The sequence below is a fragment of the Gymnogyps californianus genome, unplaced genomic scaffold (assembly GCF_018139145.2).
Source record: "Gymnogyps californianus isolate 813 unplaced genomic scaffold, ASM1813914v2 HiC_scaffold_85, whole genome shotgun sequence".
In the NCBI taxonomy this organism is placed as follows: Eukaryota; Metazoa; Chordata; class Aves; order Accipitriformes; family Cathartidae; genus Gymnogyps; species Gymnogyps californianus.
The window spans coordinates 113092-127448 of record NW_026114478.1 but is presented as its reverse complement, the minus strand read 5'-3'; the positions used below and the strand labels follow the sequence as shown (position 1 = coordinate 127448).

The following is a 14357-nucleotide window of genomic DNA, read 5'->3' as shown; positions in this document are numbered from 1 at the left end:
GAGTCCCCCTCTTCTCTGTCGTTCTACCTCTCTGTGTTCTTTTTCTCTCTATATGCTTCTATCGTGTTCCCTGTCCCTCTCTTTTTCATCCTCTGTCTCTGTCCTGCAGCCCATCACTATTTGTGTCTTTCTCCATCTATGTGTCTGTCTTCCTATCCCAATTCTTTTTAATTCCTCCCCATCTACCCTTTAGCCCTTCACAATTCCCACCTCCCCACCTCTCTCTGTCTGGCTCCATGTCCCTGTTTCTAAATTCCTCTCTCTCTGCCCTGCATTCTAGATATGCTTTTTCTTGCTTATATTCTCTCGTTCCAGGTCCCTGTCCCAATGTTTTAATGTCTTCCCTCTCTGTCCATAGCCCATTTTTGTCTTTATTGTTCTCTCTCTGTCTGGCTCCCTGTCCCTATTCTTTAATTCCTCTGTCTCTCCCCTTTAGCTCATCGATTTAAAAACAAACAGAAACCTCAGTCTCCCTCTGTCCACCTCACTGTCCCCCTTTTTAATTCCTCCCTCTCTGCCCTGTGGGCCATCGGAGTTTTTTCCCCACGCGAGTTTTTCCCCACGCGAGTTTTTCCCCACGCGAGTTTTTCCCCACGCGAGTTTTTCCCCACGCGAGTTTTTCCCCACGCGAGTTTTTTCCCCACGCGAGTTTTCCCCACGCGAGTTTTTCCCCACGCGAGTTTTTCCCCACGCGAGTTTTTCCCACGCGAGTTTTTCCCCACGCGAGTTTTTCCCCACGCGAGTTTTTCCCCACGCGAGTTTTTCCCCACGCGAGTTTTTCCCCACGCGAGTTTTTCCCCACGCGAGTTTTTCCCCACGCGAGTTTTTCCCCACGCGAGTTTTTCCCCACGCGAGTTTTTCCCCACGCGAGTTTTTCCCCACGCGAGTTTTTCCCCACGCGAGTTTTTCCCCACGCGAGTTTTTTCCCCACGCGAGTTTTTCCCCACGCGAGTTTTTCCCCACGCGAGTTTTTCCCCACGCGAGTTTTTCCCCACGCGAGTTTTTCCCCACGCGAGTTTTTCCCACGCGGTTTTCCCCACGCGAGTTTTTCCCCACGCGAGTTTTTCCCCACGCGAGTTTTTCCCCGCGTCGACCCGCCCCCCTCTGCCCCGCCCCCGGGTGGGGTTTCGCGGGACCGCCCCCGCCCCCTCTGGCCCCGCCCCCGGGTGGGGTTCGCGGGACCCGCCCCCCCCTTTCTGCCTCCTCTGTCTCATAACCCATTTTTCTCTTTACCATTCTCTATCTCGCTCCCTGTCCTTTAAGTCCTCCCCCCTTTAGCTCATTGAGGTTTTGGTATTTCTCAGTCTCTCTCTGTCCACCCCACTGTCCTTTTTTTTTTAATTCCTCCCTCTCTGCTCTGCGGCCGATCGCTATTCTTTGTTTTTCTCCATCTCTCTCTGTCTGGTTCCCTCTCCTTTCCTCCTTCTCTGGCCTGTAGCCCATCGCTATGGTTTTGCCTCCGCCTCTGCCTCTCTCTCTGTGGCTCCCTTTCCCTATCTTTCAATCCCCCACCTGCCCTGCAGCTGATTGCTGTCCTATTGGATTTATGTGGCAAGGTTTTGTTTAGCTGGGGTGGAGGCAGGGGCTGCAGGGGTGGCTTCTGTGAGAAGACACCAGGAGTTGCCCCTGTGCTGGGCATAGCCAGTTCCAGCTCGCTCCAAGACAGATCTGCTGCTGCTCAAAGCTGAGCCCGTCAGCAACGCTGGTAGCACCTCTGTGATGACATATTTAAGAAGGGCTAAAAATGCTGCGCTGAAGCTTGTGACAGAGAAAATGTGAGTGTGAAACAGCCCTGCAGACACCAAGGTCAGGGAAGGAGGAGGGGAGGAGGGCTCCAGGCACCGGAGCAGAGATTTCCCCTGCAGCCTGTGGTGAAGACCATGGTGAGGCAGGCTGTCTCCTTGCAGCCCGTGGAGGTCCATGGTGGAGCACACATGCACCCGCAGCCCGTGGAGGACCCCATGCCAGAACAGGTGGATGTGCCTGCAGGAACCTGTGACCTGTGGAGAGCGCACACTGGAACAGGCTCCTGTCAGCAGCTGTGGAGAGGAGCCCATGCTGGAGGAGGTTTGCTGGCAGGACCTGTGGCCCCGTGGGAAGGACCCCACGCTAGAGCAGAAGAAGAACATGAGGAGGAAGGAGCAGCAGGGACAACATGTGATGAACTGACCGCAACCCCTGCTCCCTGTCCCCCTGCACTGCTTTGGGGAGGAGGTAGAGAAGTGAGGAGTGAAGATGAGCCCAGGAAAAAAGAGAGGGGTGGGGGGAAGGTGTTTTTAGATTTGTTCTTTTTCTCATGATCTTACTCTGATTTTGACTGACAATAAATTATATTGATTTCCCCAAGTCCAGTCTGTTTTGCCTGTGACAGTAATTGGGGAGCGATCTCTTTGTCCTTATCTCGACCCACAAGCTTTTTCATTGTATTTTCTTTTCCCTGTCTTGTTGAAGAGGGGAGTGATAGAGCAGCTTGGTGGGCACCCGGCAGCCAGCCAAGGTCAACCCACTACAGTCTCCTTCTATCGAGCTCCCTGTCCTTGTTTTCAATTCTTGCCTATGTTTCTTTAACACCATCAATTTTGAAGCTTTCTTTCTACTTCTCCATCCCTGTTTTTTAAATTCTTGCACATGTTTCTTGAACCTAGTCACTTTTAAAATTTTCTTGCTACTTTTCCCTCTGTCTCCCTGACCGAATTTTAATTTCTTGCACCCCATCGCTTTTCAAATTTCCTTCCTACATCTCCCTCTATGCAGCTCCGTGTACGTATTTTTAATTCTTGATATGGTTCTTGTATCCTGTTGCTTTTTGAAACTTTCTTTCCAACTCTATCCAGCTCCCGGTTTCTATTTTTTATTTCTTGCCTATGTTTCTTTTCCCCTATCACTTCAGAAGTGTTCCCATCCCTTGTCTTGTCTCTGTCTTCTTGTCCTGCTGGTCCCTTCCACCTCTCTCCCCTGCCCCCTGCCTCTCTTTATTTATCCCTCCATCTCTCTGTCCCTGTTTTTTTGCTCCATCTCTCTGCTCTCCTCTCTCTATGCTGTTGTCCTGCTCCTTGTCCCTCTCTTGTTCGCAGCACCCTGTTTTCTGGCTCTCTGCCCCACTCCTCCATGTCCCTCTGTCCCAGGAATGGCCAGTCCCTGCAGTGAGGAAGGATCCCTCCGAGCTGTCCCTAACAGAGCAGACCACCAGCACGTGGTGCTGGGAGCTCAGTGCCCCCGTCAGCTACATGCGTGAGCCACCACGTATTGAGGAAGCCTTCCGGATGAGGAGCATCGAGGTGTGCACTGCGCGCTGCTGAGCGGGTGAGGGTTGGGCAGGTGGCACTGCGGTGGAGGAAGGGGCAGAGGCAGAGAGAGACATGTTAGGGGTGGTGATGATACCACCTGTTTTAATCGTATGTAAATAGACCTTAGTAGTTGTCATTCTCTTGTAACTGCTAGATGGTATGTGAAACATTTCTTTACGTAAATAAGCCTTAGTAGTCATTATCCTGTAGTTGTCTTTATCTTGTAACTGCTAGAAGTTACATGAAGCGTTTGCAGGTACGGATAGAGTGTTTTTTAACAAGAACTTATCTTAAAGTAACAACCACAAGGACATGCTCAGTCAATGAGGGATAGAATGCTTACTTGACGAAAATAACAACTTAATGTGAACTTTGTCTCGGAATGAGTAGGGGGCACCTCCCCAAACGACCACAGACGGCCACTCGGGAACCCTGCGCATGCGTAGTATAGCTCTGCAACATTAGCAATATGTAAATGCAGTAAATAGGAGGGATTAGTGTGACATGTATGTAACGAAAAGAGGATGTATGAAATGTGATGTTGTCCTGGTTTCGGCTGGGACAGAGTTAACTCTCTTCTTAGTAGCTGGTACAGTGTGTGTTTTGGATTTAGTGTGACAATACTGTTGATAACACCCTGATGTTTTAGTTGTTGCTAAGTAGCGCTTATCTTAAGCCAAGGACTTTTCAGTTTCCCATGCTCTGCCAGCAAGCAGGTGTGCAAGAAGCTGGGGAGGAGCATAGCCGGGGCAGCTGACCCGAACTAGCCAAAGGGGTACTCCATACCATAGAACGTCGTGCCCAGTATATAAAAGGCGGGGGAGTTGGCCGGGAGGGGCGGATCGCTGCTGGGGCATCGGTCAGCAGGTGGTGAGCAATTGCATTGTGCATCACTGGTTTTTTGGTTGGTTGTTTTTTTCTTCTCTCCCCTTTTTTGGTTATATTCCTTTTCATTACAATTATTATTATTGTTAGTATTATATTTTACTTTAGTTATTAAACTGTTCTTATCTCAACCCACGAGTTTTACCTTTTTTCCCCGATCTCCTCCCCATCCCACTGGGATGGGGGGAGCGAGGGAGCGGCTGCGTGGTGCTTAGTTACTGGCTGGGGTTAAACCATGACATGTGTCTCCATTTTAGTTTGCTGTCCCTATTTTTTAATTTTTTCCTTTACTTCCTTAATCCTGTTGCTCTTAAAATGTTATTTCTGTCTACTTTATCCACTTACTGTTTCTATTTTTTAATTCTTTCCTGTCTGTCATGAACCACATTGCTTTTTAAATTTTCTTTCTATGTCTACTTTTATCTAGTTAACTGTCTCTATTTTCCATTTTGTTTACTCTCATCATTCTTTTCATTTTGAATTTTGTTTCTAGGTGTACTCTTATCTAGTTTTCTGTCCCTATTTATTAATTTTTCCTGTTTCCTGTATCCTGTCGCTTTTAAAATTTTTGTTCTATGTCCACTTTTATCAAGATGTCTCTCCGTGTTTTTAATTTTCCTGTCTGTCCTGTACCCTGTCGCTTTTACATTTCTTTCCTCATCTATTTTTACCCAGTCTGCTGTCTTTATTTTTTAATCCATTCCAGTCTGTCCTGTACCCAGTCGCTTTTTTCTTTTCTCTCAGTTCATCCCGAGGCTTTAGAGGGTCTCCTCGGCACGCTTTTATCTCTGGAGCATAATTTGTACCCCTCTCGGTCTGTCAGAACCTCTTCCTCACAGCAGTCTTTTTGTCCTCTCCTCCATCTTGCTTGCCTCCAATCGGTCAGCGACTCCCTCATGACATCTGTGCTCTGTTCAAATCCTCTCCGGAGTACTTTGTGTCCTCGAGCCACCATCTGTCTCTCCGGCCACCTCAGCACCCCTCTATTTCCGTCACGATGCTTCCTGTGAGCGTCCTTGCGTTCCACGACCATCCTTTAGTTCTGCAGTAGGCTTTGTATCTTTCTTATTCAGACACAACTCTTTCTGGGCTTTCATTGTGCCCCAGAGCACTCTTGCCTTCCCCTCCGCCATGTCGGATGCCTCCATTCCGTCCCCGGTCCCCTGAGGACATCTGTACTCTGTTCAGATCCCCTTCCGAGCACCTCACTGTGTCAGCAATACTTTGTTGGTCTCTGTCCCCCCGGGCCCTCTCGTTCCCATCACGATGCCTCCCGAGACTGTCCTCGTGCCCCATGGCACCCTTGGAGCTCTGCTGCCCTCTTTGTATCTCTCTTATTCAACCAGAACCCTTCCTCAGGCTTGCTCTGTGCCCCAGAGCTCTCTTGCCTTGTTCACTGCCATCTAGGATGCCTCGATTCAGTCGCTCGTCCCCTGAGGACATCTGTACATTGCGGGGACACCTTCTTCAGTTTTGCATTGTGTCCCAGAGCCGCCTTCTCTCTCTCTTTCACTCTCAGCACCCCTCTGCTGCCATCATCGTGCCTCCCGAGGCCATCTTCGTGCCCCACAGCCCTCTCTTGGCTCTGTAGCGCACTTTGCGCCCTTCTCCCTCCCCGAGAACCTTTCCTGATGCCACCTTTCATCTCCGGACGCTCTTGTTGTCCTCTATGCTAGCGAGGCTACCTCTGTGCAGTCCCTGGTCCCTGAGGACATCGGTAGTCTGTTCAAATCCCCTCTGGACGACTTCATCATGTCCTCGAGCCTTCTTTTGTCTGTCCCTCTCAGAACCCCTCTGCTACTGTCACGATGTCTCCCGAGGTCTTAGATGTTCCCTGCAGCACACTTTTCGCTCCGTGAGCCCCCTTTGGACTCGTTTTGTTGCAATCGCACCTCTCCCAAGATCTCTGTTCCCAAATAAGAGCATTCTTTTTCTTCTCTATGCCAGCTAGGATGCCTCCCAAGACCTTCCTTGCGCTCCACAGCACTTTGGTAGCACTCTGCCTCCCTTTCGATCTCTCTTATCCCTCCAAGCCTTTCATGCCCCTCTGCTCCCAGTCACCCTGCCTCCACAGACGCCTTCTTTGTGTACCACAGCCCTGTCTGAGCTCTGTAGCGGACTTTGATCCTCTCGTGGTCCCTCAGAAACCTGTCCTCGGGTTGGTTTGTGCCTCAGAGCGCTCTTAGCATCCCCTCTGCCATCTAGGGTGCCTCCATTTGGTCCCCGGCCTCCTGACGACACCTGTACTCTGTTCAAATCCCCTCCGGACTTCTTCCTTGTGTCCCTGAGCCGCCTTTGGTGTCTTTGGCCCAACTGGACCCCTCTAATGGTGTCATGATGCCTATCGATGCCTTCGAGGTTGCCCTTAGCACACTTTTAGCTTTGCAGCAGACCTCACATCCCTCTCGTTCCCTCAGAGGACTTCCTGGGTCCATATCTGTGACCCAGCCCAGTCATTCTGTTCTTTCTTCCCTCTAGCCGTGCCTCTATCTGTTCCCTGGCCCTCCGATGACACGGTTACTCGGTTCAGATCCCTCTGGATTTAATCGTTGGGTCTCCAATCCTTTTTTCTGTCTCTCTGGCTCCCTCGGGACATTTCTTCTCCCAGTCACGATGCCTCCCGAGACCTTCCTCGTGCTGCACATCCACCTTGTAGCACTTCAGGTGGGGCCATCTTTGAGCCACAGAACACTCATTTGTTCCTCTACGCTGTCTAGGATTCCTGTGTTCAGTCCCCGGCCACCCGAGACCCTCTGTACTCTGCTCGGATGATCACCCGAGTTCCTTCTTGTCGTCCCTAAGCCTTCTTTGTCCGTCAGCCCCCCTCAACACCCCTCTCCTCACAGTCACGGTGCCTCCTGAGACCTTCCTCGATCTCCACAGCACCTTGGAGCACTTTATCTCCCCTTCTATCTCTCCTGTTCCATGAAAGCATCCCTTCTTTCTTTGCTACGCAGCGCTCCTTTGTCTTTCTCTTTGCCATCGAGGGTGTCCCGTTCGGTTCCTCTCCCACTCAGTCATCCTTAGTTTGCCTAGACACCCTCCTGAGACTCCAAGGCCCTCGCTGTGTCTCCAAGCCTTCTTTTCTTACCCTGCCCCCTCCTAATTCCTCTACTCTCTATAACAATGTCATCTGAGTCCTTTCTTGTACTCCAAAGCACTCTAGCAGTGCTTTAGCTCCTTTTCGATTTTATTTTTTTTGTGCTCTTATCTTACTCTTTGCCATTAGGATGCCTTTGTTCAGCCCCCGGCCCCCCTGACAACATCTGTACTTTGTTGAAATCCCCTTCAGAGTTCCTCATTGTTACCTCTGAGGCTTCTTTGGTCTCTCAGGCCCCCTTGGGACTCCTCCACTCCCTTTGCCGAGCTCTCGCGAGAGATCCCCGATGCCCTAGAGCCCCGTTTTAGCTCGGGAAGGCACTTTGCACCCCTCTCTTCCCCTCAGAACCCTTCCTGAGTCTGCATCTGTTACCCAGTCGGTCCTTCTGTCCTCTCATCTCTTTGGTGCGCCTCCATTCGGTCCCCGGTCCCCTGAGGACACCTGTACTTTGTTCAATTCCCTTTGGGCTCATTGCATCCCTGAGACTTCTTTGGTCTCTCTGGCCCCTTCGGGATCTCTCTAATGCCTGTGACGATGCCTCTTGTTCTGTCAGAACCTTTTCCAAAGCCATCTTTGTGCTCCGAGCAGTCTTTTTGTTTTCTGCCTTACAGTCTGTTTCTATTTGGTAGCTGGTACCCCAAAGATGTCTATCGTCAGCTCAGATCTCCTCTGAGGTTTTTTCAGAGAAGGCAATGGCCTTCATCTATTTTTATCAACACATCTCCCGTGTGGTTTTTGTTCTGTTTTGCAATTTGTTTTTGTTCTAGCTACTTAGGTGTTAATTAGGCCTGCTTCATACAGTGTCTGATACTTTTCTTGTATTTCCATGTTTTTTTGGTGTTTTCTGTTCTTTAGGACTTATCTAGTTCCGTTAAGGCAGTCGGTCAGAGAGACCGCCGAGGTGACTCTGAACCGTCGGCGATTTACGGTAAAAAAATTTACTTTGCAACCGGAGATATTTTTGAGAAGGGATTCTTACGTGATCTAATTCTGCTTTGTCATTCGGTCCTATCCAGAAGGCAGTTCTGGTAGAATTTAGGTAGTATGTGGGGTCTTGCTAGAAACAAAGTGTAATCCCATAGCATTTTGGGATTTTTTATAGGAAACTAAAGCACATCATTTTTGATAACAATATTGTTATTACAGTTAACAAACTACTTTCTTACATAGCTTAGCAGGACATCTATCTACGCTCCAGAAAAATTAAGTCTAATTCCCTACCCAGTCACATTGCTGATGCAGTGTAGATGCAGTTGTAGCAAAGAGCAGACATCATCATTTCCAGTAAGGGTCGCTTTCTCTGCTCAGCACATTGCACACCATAAACTGAAGGCAGATGAGAAACCTCCCTGCTGCTCTCTGGCCGCCTCCATGTTGTCTGGTGGTTGGCCCTTCCCCTTTCCCCAGGGGATTGTGGGAAGGGTGCTGGGTGGGGCCCAGGGTATATGAGCCACAGCCTCTGCTCGAGAGCTCATTCTGTTCTGGGGCTTCTAGTGGTGCTGGTGCTCTGCTGTTTCTTCAGTTGGTGGCAGGTTTTGAGTTGTCTAAGCTGTTTGGGTAGATGTGTGTTGGCATTTAGAGAAGTAGAGTGTCTGGTCTTTTTGCTGTATACTGTGTTAGTTGCTGATATCATCTCTCTTAACAGGGCTGATGGTGAGATTATCTAGCAGTGGTTAGGGTGAGCATCTTGTCCGCATCTTGTATGCATCTGTATATGAAACTTTGCATTTTTCAAGAAAGCGACAGGGACTAAGGCATAGTGTCTTTCAGGGTATGGGATGGCTCATCACCTTTCCCAATCGCCCACAGAGAAGCGTGTTTGTCCCTAGAACCTTTGCAGCTTGTGGCAGGCCCCTTGTAGATTCTAAGCATCAGGAGTTTACTTATGTTTGTGGGCCTGTAGCAGAGCCCAGAGTCGTGTGGAAGGTGTAAGATAGGAGGTGGCTGCAGAATGCAGGGTGTGGCTCACAAGAACAGCTCCTGAGGAGCAGCCAATGCGGGGGGTTCAGGGTGCAAATACAGGGCAGGAGCTGTCCAGGAAAGCAGTGGGTTCCTTCCCCGGACAGTTCAGGAGAGGAGAAGGGGTTTGTAAGGTTTTGAGACTGGGGGATGGCTGGAAAGGAAGGAGGGTTCGTCAGCCTTTCTCAGATTGGTTTTGCAGTTGGATTTGGACGTCGATGAGGTCTGTTCTGTTTTAGTTTTCCCCGCAGCTGACGGGAGGTACGACAAGGTCACAGGAGATGCGGTGTAAACCATCCAGGCCTCTGCATCTCAAATATGCAGGGCTGAATGTCAGATGAGTCTCGTCTTGTAAAGCATTAGGTACATAAAAATATACCCCCCAGAACTCTGAGGTCTCTGCTTCTCTGTGCCTTTTACTTACTTCATTCCCTGACTTAATTTGTGCGTCCATCCGGATGTCACAGTCCTTGTTACTTAGAGTCCCTGACTAGGCACTTCTTTCCAGTGCAGGTTTGTGTCATTGTCTTCCCTGGAATGTTTTGGAGAAGAGGATGTGTAATTATTTGTGCTCGTAACAGTCTGCAGCCAGGGGTCATCTTTTATCGCAGTCTCGGGCACGCAAGCTTTTTCTGTTATTCCAGTTTTGCCTTTTTCCTGAAGTGTCCACTGAGGTTTGCTCTAGCATCAGTCACGGCAGTTATGTTCTCTTGTTCTTGCTTACCTATTGTTTTTAGCACCAGTTTCTGTAGTTGTAAGGTGTCTGTTGTAGATCTTTGAGTCACCATGTCACGCCATTGGGGTTTTTTCCATCGGCTGACCGCCACTGTAATTCCCTTAGGGGCTTTGTAGGTGAGGAGGTAGTTTGTGTTGCTTGTTTTCTGTGTGCTATACCATATGTTATTCAGGTCTTGATGTTCCCATGGTTGTTTTTTGTGTTAGGCGAGCACATCGGTAGCTATACCGAGGGTCTTGTGTGCCTCCACTCATCAGCATAATGCGAACTACTTTTGTGTTTTTAATGGCAGGCTGTTGTTGGAATCTAGATGGTATTCCTAAACGGAAACAAGACCACTGGAATTGTTATGGCTGTTGATCAGCATCCGGGTGACATGTTCGATATTGTTTTTTGCAGATGCAGCGGGATGAGCTGTGTGCCAAAGGGCAACAGAGGAGACGTGAGCGGAGCGCTGTAAGAAGGTGAGTCGGTGAGTGGTGTTGGAGGGAAGATGCGACTAGTGGCTTATGACTAGCTTCTAGGTTTCGGGTTACTTTTTTTATTTTGAAGGTGCAAAGCGGGATATTGGCACCAGAGCTGATTCGGGCAAGGTGAGCCATGTCTGGTGGGACTGAAGGAGCAGTTATTTTTCAGGTGGTGTTGTGTTGGTGAAGTTGTAAGCATCCCTTGTTGTTTGTCTTTTACAGGTGGTACCCGAGCCTCAACTTGGCAGCCTGTTAAACAGCAAGGGCAGGGCGGGCGAGCAGCCAAGGTAAAGGAGCGGGAGATGGGAATCGGTGCAGACAGGCCGTGGTTTTTGGGCAATATCTGTCGTGGTTTAACCCCAGTCAGCAGCCAAGGACCACACAGCCACTCCCTCACTCCCTGTCCGCCCCCCCCCTTGCTCCTGGTGGGATGGGGGAGGAGAATCGGGAAAGAAGGCAGAACTCGTGGGTTGAGATAAGAACAGCTTAATAACTAAAGTAAAATATAATACTAACAATAAATAATAATAATAATGAAAAGGAATAGAACAAAAAAAAGGAGGGGGGGGGGAGGAAAAAAACCCCAGTGATGCACAATGCAGTTGCTCACCACCCGCTGACCGAATGCCCCAGCAGCGATTCCGCCCCTCCCGGCCAGCTCCCCCCTGTTTATGTACTGGGTTGTGACGTTCCATGCTATGGAACACCCCTTTGGCTAGTTCAGGTCAGCTGCCCTGGCTCTGCTCCCTCCCAGCTTCTTGCCCACCTGCTTGCTGGCAGAGCATGGGAAACTGAAAGTCTTGGCTTAAGATAAGTGCTACTTAGCAACAACTAAAACATCAGGGTGTTATTCAACAGTATTGTCACACTAAAATCCAAAAACACACACTGTACCAGCTACTAAGAGAGTTAACTCTGTCCCAGCCGAAACCAGGATACTCAGCATGTATCTCTTGCTTTGGTTTTTCTCAGATGCTGCAAGAGGCTCAGAGGGGCGAAGCCGCGTGCTGAGGAGCGGTCCGAGAAGGTGAGGCGGTTGTTGGCCGGGTCGGTGTCTAATAGCAAAGTATTATATGGCAACTTGGTTAAGCATTTCTCTTTGGTCTCGCAGGCGCCATGCAGGCAGCCTTTGGAATTGGATGAGCCTTTGAGGTGAGCTGGGGTGGTAGAGAGGAGGAGCATGGGGCTGGTGATTTCTCACAAGCACAACGGTAGCTTTTGTCTTTTGGTATCTTAGGTGCCACGAGCGATGACGGCGCAGCGTCCGACGCTGGAATTCCTGCAGAGCAGGTGAGCAGAAGGCCACGTTGCTTTTGAGGAGGAGGTGTTGTGGAAGAGGTCTGTGTCGACCGGACCATGCTTACTGCTGGCACTGGTATTTTTCCAGATGATGAAGAGGAACCTGGCAACTGCAGGAATATCCTGGTTCACTGATGTGTTTTTTGCTGAGGATGGATTCAGACCCCTGCCGTCTGACAGCTAAGTTGAGGGACTGGAGACCACTGCCCTACAGTGTGTAATTTTGACTTCAGTTGGAAAGAAATTGTCCAAAGCGGAAATCTTTCTCGTTCAAAGAAGTTGCATTTTATTGAACTTCCCATCAGAGTGGCTCTTCAGAGGTGATGTACTTGGCAGTAGAAGTCACCAGCAGCAAGACTTTTCACTCTCTAAAAAAAAAAAAAAAAAAAAAAAAAAAAAATATTTACTTCCTTCCAAAGACCCAAGCACAACAAGTCTTCCAAAAGTCGATGGCATTGCTGGTCTTTGGGTTCTCAGTTGTAACAGTTGAGATATCATAAAAACATGTTCCTCTGCGTGCTTCGGTACAGCCAAGAGCATTAGCAAATCTGCCAATCCTTTTTCATAGCCTTATGTATTGCAGCACTGGAGACTGGATTTTTTTTCTTTTTCAGAAGATCCCCTATATGGTTTTACTTCTATCTCACTGGTTTTTTCTATGAAATGAAACTTTAAAAAAAGTTAAATTGTATAACTTGCAAATTGACTTGCATTGTTTAAACTGTAACTGCCAAACAGCTGTAGCATGTAATTTAGGTGTACTTAAGCGGTTAGGTATTTTGTCTAAATCTTGAAAAAGACGGGCAACTGAATGTTACGGGTTTTTTTCCCTGATCTTTTGACGGAGTGCTCTGAAGTACTTTATTTCTGTCTGGCTTTCAATGGTGCATTTCCCTGGCATTTCGGTAGCATCTCTCTTGGGCAGTGCAGCTGGCCAGATGTCCATCCTAATATGTAACACAAAAAAAACCCCTAGTCAACTTATAGCTGTGTATGTTGGAGACAGGTAATTTAATGGTATCAATTCACACTATGCAAGTTAAACTAATGCAAAAGGAAAAACAAATACTTTTATAGTATAGGTATTGTTATTGGATGTATATAAACATATGCACACCTTTTTAGTATAAAGTGAATTACTGAGATTTATTCTTTATTTTTTATTTCACTCTTTAAAGTTTTATGCTTCACTTCCAATTTTGTTGAGGAGGCAAGCGAGACGTGTTATTTTAATATGCTGAAATATAGTTTGGGATTTTTGTTTTCAGATGCGGTGGTGTAAGCATCTCTGATGCTCAGCAGATCCCCCCAGCCCAGCTTTGCCTGCCCGTGGCTAAGAATACTCACCGTAAGGGGCCAGCCCTATGTCTGGAGGCTCTGGGCTCTCTCTGCAGCAGTTGCCCCGCAGGTGCGGCAGCAAGGGCCGTGTGGGGGGGAGTGCGGGGCCGAGAGGGACGGGGACGTTTGTTGCCCTGGGGAGCCCCTCCCAGCGTGGGAACGGAGGGGGAAACATCCCAGAGCAGAGCCTGAGCAAGGGATGTGGCACCGTCCTCTGGCACACTGCCCCCCGCCCCGCCTCCCCGGGAGCAGTTGCCAGCCTACAAGAGAGGGGCTGAGGGAGCTGCAACTGTTCGGGGGACCACTCCCCAAAGCATGTCCCCCCCCCCGGTCCGTGGGTGGCCCGCCCCCCTCCTCCCCCCGGCCCCCGTGTCCGTGGGTGGCTCCCGCCCCCCCCCCCTCCCCCCCCGGCCCCCGTGTCTGGGGTGGCTCCCCCCCCCCCCCCCCCCCCGGCCCCCGTGTCCGTGGGTGGCTCCCGCCCCCCCCCCCCCCCCCCGTGTCCGTGGGTGGCTCCCCCCCCCCCCCCGGCCCCCGTGTCCGTGGGTGGCTCCCGCCCCCCCCCCCCCCCCGGCCCGTGTCCGTGGGTGGCTCCCGCCCCCCCCCCCCCCCCCCGGCCCCCGTGTCCGTGGGTGGCTCCCGCCCCCCCCCCCCCCCCGGCCCCCGTGTCCGTGGGTGGCTCCCCCCCCCCCCCCCCCCCCCCGTGTCCGTGGGTGGCTCCCGCCCCCCCCCCCCCCCGTGTCCGTGGGTGGCTCCCGCCCCCCCCCCCCCCCGGCCCCGTGTCCGTGGGTGGCTCCCGCCCCCCCCCCCCCCCCCGGCCCCGTGTCCGTGGGTGGCTCCCGCCCCCCCCCCCCCCCCGGCCCCCGTGTCCGTGGGTGGCTCCCGCCCCCCCCCCCCCCCCGGCCCCCGTGTCCGTGGGTGGCTCCCGCCCCCCCCCCCCGGCCCCCGTGTCCGTGGGTGGCTCCCGCCCCCCCCCCCCCGGCCCCGTGTCCGTGGGTGGCTCCCGCCCCCCCCCCGCCCCCCCCCCCCCGGCCCCCGTGTCCGTGGGTGGCTCCCGCCCCCCCCCCCCCCCGGCCCCGTGTCCGTGGGTGGCTCCCGCCCCCCCCCCCCGGCCCCCGTGTCCGTGGGTGGCTCCCGCCCCCCCCCCCCCCCCCGGCCCCCGTGTCCGTGGGTGGCTCCCGCCCCCCCCCCCCCCCCCCCCGTGTCCGTGGGTGGCTCCCGCCCCCCCCCCCTGTCCGTGGTGGCTCCCGCCCCCCCCCCCCCCCCCCGTGTCCGTGGGTGGCTCCCGC

At 51.6% G+C, this 14357-nt stretch overlaps 3 long non-coding RNA genes across 3 annotated transcripts in view; all 3 read left to right on the top strand.

Annotated features, from left to right (window-relative positions):
• LOC127029255 (uncharacterized) overlaps positions 1-14357 on the top strand; it is a 182128-nt gene that overhangs the window by 110548 nt on the left and 57223 nt on the right. The gene's annotated exons all lie outside the window — the stretch shown is intronic.
• Positions 9553-10681, top strand: LOC127029259 (uncharacterized). Its single transcript, XR_007768160.1, has 3 exons — positions 9553-9594; positions 10367-10431; positions 10657-10681. It is a non-coding gene; the product is annotated as an uncharacterized LOC127029259 (long non-coding RNA).
• On the top strand, positions 11415-11691 carry LOC127029257 (uncharacterized). Its single transcript, XR_007768158.1, has 3 exons — positions 11415-11461; positions 11546-11586; positions 11672-11691. It is a non-coding gene; the product is annotated as an uncharacterized LOC127029257 (long non-coding RNA).